Source organism: Myotis lucifugus, unplaced genomic scaffold (genome assembly GCF_000147115.1).
Source record: "Myotis lucifugus unplaced genomic scaffold, Myoluc2.0 scaffold_60, whole genome shotgun sequence".
In the NCBI taxonomy this organism is placed as follows: Eukaryota; Metazoa; Chordata; class Mammalia; order Chiroptera; family Vespertilionidae; genus Myotis; species Myotis lucifugus.
Window position 1 is genome coordinate 2,485,974 of NW_005871108.1, and position 6,626 is coordinate 2,492,599.

Here is a 6,626-nt window from a genome sequence, read left to right on the forward strand (position 1 = left end):
GGGAAAGGGGTCGGGCTGTGTCCAGAGGGCGTGACCTTCCCAAGCCACACCCCAGGGCGGGGCTGCAGCTGCCCCTCCTCCCCCCTCCCCCTCCTCCCCCACTCCCCCCTTCCTCCCCCCTCCTCCCCCTCCTCCGTCGGGCCCTGATCCCTCCCAGGTCTTGGCCAAACTCCAAAACCTCATGGACTGACCGCAAGGTGTGTGCCTCTTCACTTTCCTCCTTGATGGAAGTGACAGGGGCAGGTCACTCTCATCTCCGAATCCGTGTCTTCATCTGTCCAATGGGGCTATTCGTTCTTTCTCCCGAGGCTGCAGTGAGCTGGCGTGTGCCCACCTTCAGGTGAATACAGTTTAGCGCCAAGGGAGTGGCGAAGGGCGCCACCTGCCCGCGGGACTCTGGGCCGGGATTTGGGCTTCCAGTGCCTCCGTTTCCAGATCTATAGGATGGGGTCATAATAATAATGGCTCCCTACCAGGGCTGCTTTGTTGTTGTTTTAAAATAGGTTTTTATTGATTTGAGAGAGAGAGAGGAAGGGAGAGGGAGAGAAACATCAGTTGGCTGCCTCCTGCAAGTCCCTGCAACACAGGCATGGGCTCTGAGTGCGGATCAAGCCCCACCTCTAGATGGATGGGAGGAGGCTCAACCAACTGAGCCACACCAACTAGGGCTCACAGGGCTGTTTTGAAGATTAGATGAGTTACTGAAAAAAAGCTCTTAAAGCACTGCCTGACAGGTATATATGCTTGAAACATGTTAATTACTGTCAGAGCAACCTAGCCCAGTGGTTCTCAAGGTTAGCGGTACATCGGAATCACCTGGAAGGCTTGTCAAGACAGATTTCTGGGTCCTGACCCCAGAGTTTCTGATTCAGTAGCTGTGGAGCAGGAACCCTGAGAATTTGCATTTCTAGTAAGTTCCTGGGGAAGCTGCTGCTGCTGGTCCAGGGACTGCGCTTTGAGAACCACAGAGAGGCCTCCATAAATGTCAGTTCCCTATCTCATGGCTTTCTCCTCACTGATCATTTGTGGGGGCTGGGAGGGTAGAATACAGAAAAAGTGAAAAGAATCATATATTAAATATCCCAGGTACCCACCACCTAGAATTAACAAATGTTAGCATTTTGTCATGTTTGTTTCAGATTTTTAAAAAAATGTTTGAGCCCTAGCTGGTTTGGCTCAGTGGATAGAGCGTCGGCCTGCGGACTGAAGGGTCCCAGGTTTGATTCCGGTCAGGGGCGCATGCCTGGGTTGCTGGCTCGGTCCCCAGTGGGGGGCATGCAGGAGGCAGCCGATCAGTGATTCTCTCTTATCATTGATGTTTCTATCTCTCTCTCCCTCTCCCTTCCTCTCTGAAATCAATAAAAATATTTTTTAAAATGTTTGAAAATAAGAGATAAAATGGAAACCTCCTCACCTTGCATCCCCTCTGTTCTGTTTCTCTCCCTCCCTCGAGGACTGTCATGAATTACAGTCCTTCCAGCCTATGCCTTTATAAATGTATTGCATGTACATGGATGCATAAACAATACATAGAATTGTTTTGTGTAGTTTAAAGATCTACATAAATGCTATCTAACTGTGAGATTCTTCTGCAGTTCCCCCCGCCCCACTTCTTATCATTAAGTTATCAGGGTCTAGCCAGGATGAGAAAGAGAGGTCTAGTTCAGTCTTTCTAAGTGGAGGGTCCCGTGGGTGACCACCCTCCCTTATTTCTCATTCCCTGCTGAGGAACATCAGGTTGTTTCAGGTGTTCACTGCAACAAACAGTACCGCTGGGACCATCCTGGATGTGTGGCCTTGGGCTCATGGGCAGGTGTTTCTTAGGGAAAATGCCAAGACACTGGATGGCTCTCCAGAAGGCGCACCTCTGGTCCTGTCCTTTTGTGGGAGAGGAGGCCTGAGGCCTGGAAGGGTCACCCAGGGAGTCTGGGGCAGAGGAGAGAGAAGAATCTAGCTCTGCTGACCTCCCAGCTCTCCCTAGATCCAGGGCCACTGTCCCAAGTCCCCTGTTCTCAGCTGCAGGAGAGCAAAGATCTTCATCTGCCTCTTTCATTGTTCTGACACTTAGTAGATTATGGATGCATACAGTTTTTAAAAATTTGGATAATAAGCATTTTAGTTTATTTTTATATAGTCTTCTTTTCCGTGCACTTTTTATTTAACATAATTAGTAAAATGCTGCATATACAATTTTTATCCTACTTATTCACTTAGCATTGCATTGTAAGCATTTTTCCATGTCATTAAAATATCCTTGAATTTTTTAAGGCTGCATAATATTCCATGGTTTGGATGTACCATATTTGTTTAACTATTCTAACAAAGCACTTTTATGTAGTAATATTTTTAGGCAAATTTTACATAACATTATAAAATTAATCATTTTAGAGTGACTAAAACAGTGGCATTTAGTACATTCACAATGTTGTGCAACCACTATCTTTATGGAGTTCCAGAACATTTCATCCCCCCAAAAGGAAACACCATCCCCATTAAGCAGTTATTCCCATGCTTTCCACGCCCAGCTATTGGCAACCACCAACCTTCTTTTGGTATCTATGGGTTACTTTCTCTTGGACACTTCATATAAACGGAATTATACAATATGCGACCTTTGGTGTCTGGCTTCTTTCACTTAGTAGAATGTTTCAAAGTTCAACCACATAGTAGCATGTATCAGTATTTCATTCCACTTTATGGCTGAATAATACTTCATTGTATGTGTATACTACATTTTGTTTGTCCATTCATCTGCAGATGGAAATTTGCATGTTTTCACCTTCTGGCTAGTGTGAAAATGCTGTGAGCACTTGTTTTCAGTTCTCAGGGCTAGACACCTAGGCCTGGAATTGCCGAGTCATGTATTAATTCCGTGTTTAACTTTCTGAGGAATCGCCAAATTGTTTTCCACCATTTTACAGTCCCATCAGCAATGTACAAGAGTTCCAACTTCTCCACATCCTCACCAACACTCACTGTTTTCCTTTTTAAAATATCATTATTATTATTTTAGAGACAGGGAAGGAGAGGGAGAGAGAGATAGAAACATCAATAATGAGAGAGTCATCCCCTACTGGGGATCAAGCTCACAACCTGGACATGTGCCTTGACCAGGAATCAAACCACAACCTCCTGGCTCATAGGTCGGCACTCAGCCACTGAGCCACACCAGCCAGGCAAAAACTATCTCGATTATTATAGGCATCCGAGTGACAGGATGGCAGAGATGTATGCAGACCGAGGCCTTAGTCCCAGGACTGCTGAGTCTTCCTTACTCCAGAGATAGGGGAGAAAGTTAGTTGCATTCAGGGGACTGACCAGGGCTTGGACTTTAAACTCTTCTAGAAATCGAGTCCCACCAGGGCACAGACATGCTGTCTCCTGAACCACAGTATCTGTAACACCTGACACCTGGCACATAGTAGGGCCTCAAAAATATGGAACATAGGAATGTTGAACCACCTCTCCCCTTCTTTGACTGGGATGTTTCAGCACATAGGTATGTTTTAGTTGGTCCTACACAATGACTCTTTTTGATTAGTTGCTAACATTTGAAGTTGAGACAGCCCACACAAATCTGGATTTCTGTCTTCTCTTGAAAACCTGGGAGAGTTAGCAGTCCTGGGACTATGGCCTCTGTCTCCATGCTTCTCTGCCATTCTCTCCTGGCAGCATTGGTGAAGCTGAGTAGGGGCTGCCCTGTGCACTGCCCTGAGCTGTCCAGTTTGCACCACCCTTGCCTGGAGTACTTTCCTCATGTGGCCCTGTGGGCTCCTACAGCCATTTGAATTTTCAAGCTCTGCCCTCCAATCATGCCTGGGCTTCCCCCCACTTTTTTTAAAATACTTTTTTATTGATTTCAGAGAGGAAGGGAGAGGGAGAGATAGAAACATCAATGATGAAAGAGAATCATTGATCGGCTGCCTCCTGCACGCCCCCCACTGGGGATTGAGCCCACAACCCAGGCATGTGCCCTTGACTGGAATTGAACCCGGGACCCTTGAGTCCGCAGGTTGACGCTCTATCCACTGAGCCAAACCAGCTAGGGCAGGGCTTCCCTTTTTATAGAAAAGGAATGTCAGGCCCAGAGAGGCTAAGTTTCCCAAAGCCACACAGCTAGTAAGTGGTACAATCTCTCTTAGCCATCTTTCTCCACAAACCCCCACAGCACTTTGATCTTCACTCCATTTCTACAAAGTTCTCTACCCCAGGAGTGGAAGTTTCAGTGTTCTTTCAGAGGCATGGGTATTGATGCAGGAGAAACCCTTGCTTGGATGTAAAATGTGCTTTGTTCTTGGCCAGTGTCCATGGCCACTCATGCTGCACCCTCAGGATGCCTCTGGCATCCCTAATTCTGCCCTACGACACCTGCCTGAGCTCCCACCAGCACCCTGAAATCCTTGGGCCCGGGAGACTTAGGTGCAGCCAAGAGAATAGGAGAGAGACCCTCCCTCATCACTAAGAACAATAGAGCACAGAAGACTTGAGTTTGATGCCTACGTTGCCTCATACGAGTTGTGATGCATCAGACAAATTCCTTCCCTCTCTGAATCTCAGTTTTCTCACTTGCCAAGTGGGAATAGAAGGGTACTACCTCACAGTTCATGCAGTACAATTCTTGATGTTAACACACAAAAACCACACTCCATATCTCCCAAGGCTATATATGCCTGAGCTTGAGTTTCCCCAGAAGCAGACCCTAGAAAAGACTTCAAATGCAGTTACTAGTTAACTTGGGAACTGATGTTAGAAAACCCTAGTAGGGGAGTGGGGAGGAGAGAAAGAGAGAGAGAGAGAGAGAGAGAGAGAGAGAGAGAGAGAGAGAGAGAGAAGGCAGCCTGTAGAGGTCTGTATCAGGAGTCACCCCTGCAGGCACCGGGAGCTCAGTTCCACTAGGAGCTCCCTCTTGAGGTGAGAGAACAGCTCCTGACAGCTCCCGGTTGAGGGCTCCTCCTGGGGCTGGGGGTGATATTTCTCTAGCATTTCAGCTTGCTAAGCTCATGGGCAGAGCAGGTACCAGTGGCCACGGAGAAATCACCTGGGCAAAGAGATGCAGGCACTGGCAGTTGGAAATCCAGCGAGAGTGGCCTGAAATGGTAAAGGGCAGAGTGAGGGGTGGGCCACCGACAGCGTCTGCTTCTATATACAGGGATGTAAGTGCAGAGTTAGAGGCTACCTGGAGGGGGAAGGGGTGGCCATGGGGGACGCTTACAGGGAGGATTCCAAGGGAGCCTTAGATTTATCTGTAATGTTTTCATTTTTAACAAGGATGATGTACTGTTTTACTAGGTGATGAAAACTCATTTTGAAAACCATGTATACTCTCCAAACAATAAAAGCAACAGAGGCTTTATTACTTTCCAACTATTAAAAAGTAACTAAAGCCCGGCCGGCATTGATCAGTGGTTGAGTGTCAACCTATGAACCAGAGGTCACGGTTCGATTCCCGGTCAGGGCACATGCCTGGGTTGCAGGCTCAATCCCTGGTGTGGGGTGTGCAGGAAGCAGCCAATCGATGATTCTCTCTCGTCATTGATGTTTCTATCTCCCTCTCCCTCTCCCTCTCCCTTCCACTCTGAAATCAATAAAAATATGGGGGGCGGGGGAGTAACTGTAAAAGGGTCGGAGCATGAGTTATTGTGGCTTTGAGGGTTCCATTTGTGGAGGACAGATTTGGGGGCAGCTGACCTTGGAGCATGGTGGGAGGTTGTCTGAAGGGGCCACCTCCACTCAGATTCAGTCAGGGAAAGCCTTTGTTCCTCTCCGAGCTGTTCTCAGTTTAAACACACACTGGTAATTATTGCTTAGGCAGGGAAGACTGGGGCACCCAGGAAGCTAAAAGGAGACTTCATTCAATTATTCAAGAATTTATTGAGCACCTACGGTGTTCTGGTAGGACAGTATCCCAGAAGGACTGGGATCTCACATTCTCTGGGGAGAGGGCTGATAGACAAATCTATGGAAAAATATGAGGTGCGTTACTTCAGGTCCTTTGAGAGGCAGACTCTCAGAGATACTAAATATACAAGAAACTTACTAGAAAGGATGCCTGTGGAAGAAACTAGGAGAGACTCGGAGTGCTGTCAGATGGCAAGGTGTTTGACTGCAGGTGAAGAACAAAGGAAGGAAAGGAGGGAGGGAGGGAGGGAGGATGGAAGGAAGGATGGATCTTGGACTGCAGTGCAGTGCAGTTCTAAGGAAAGCTTGAGAAGCGCTGCCCAGGACCCTTAGCCAAGTCTCCTGTGAGGCCCCCTGGCCCCGGCCTGCCTGCCCAGTAGCCCTGCTACACTCTGTCACTGGCTAGGAGCAGCCCAGGGCAACAGGGATGGACTTCAAAGCGCAGCAGCTGGGATCATTGGCCAACTCCGCTCTCTGCTGGCGAGATCTGAGAAGCCCATGCTGGGTGGCCACCTGAGGGGATGGTTAAGGCCATGAGAGAGCGAGAGCGAGCGGGGAAGCTGGGGCGATGCTCCCATCTTAGCCAGGATGGATGAGGGAAGCCGACGCTGAGAGAGTGGAATCTGTGAAGACCCCTGGGCCAAGTGAAAAGGCTTCTGGGTGAAGACGCTCCAGAACGCAGCCAGCGCAGTGGCCCTGAGGGGAGAGCGTGGCTGGTGAGCTGAGGA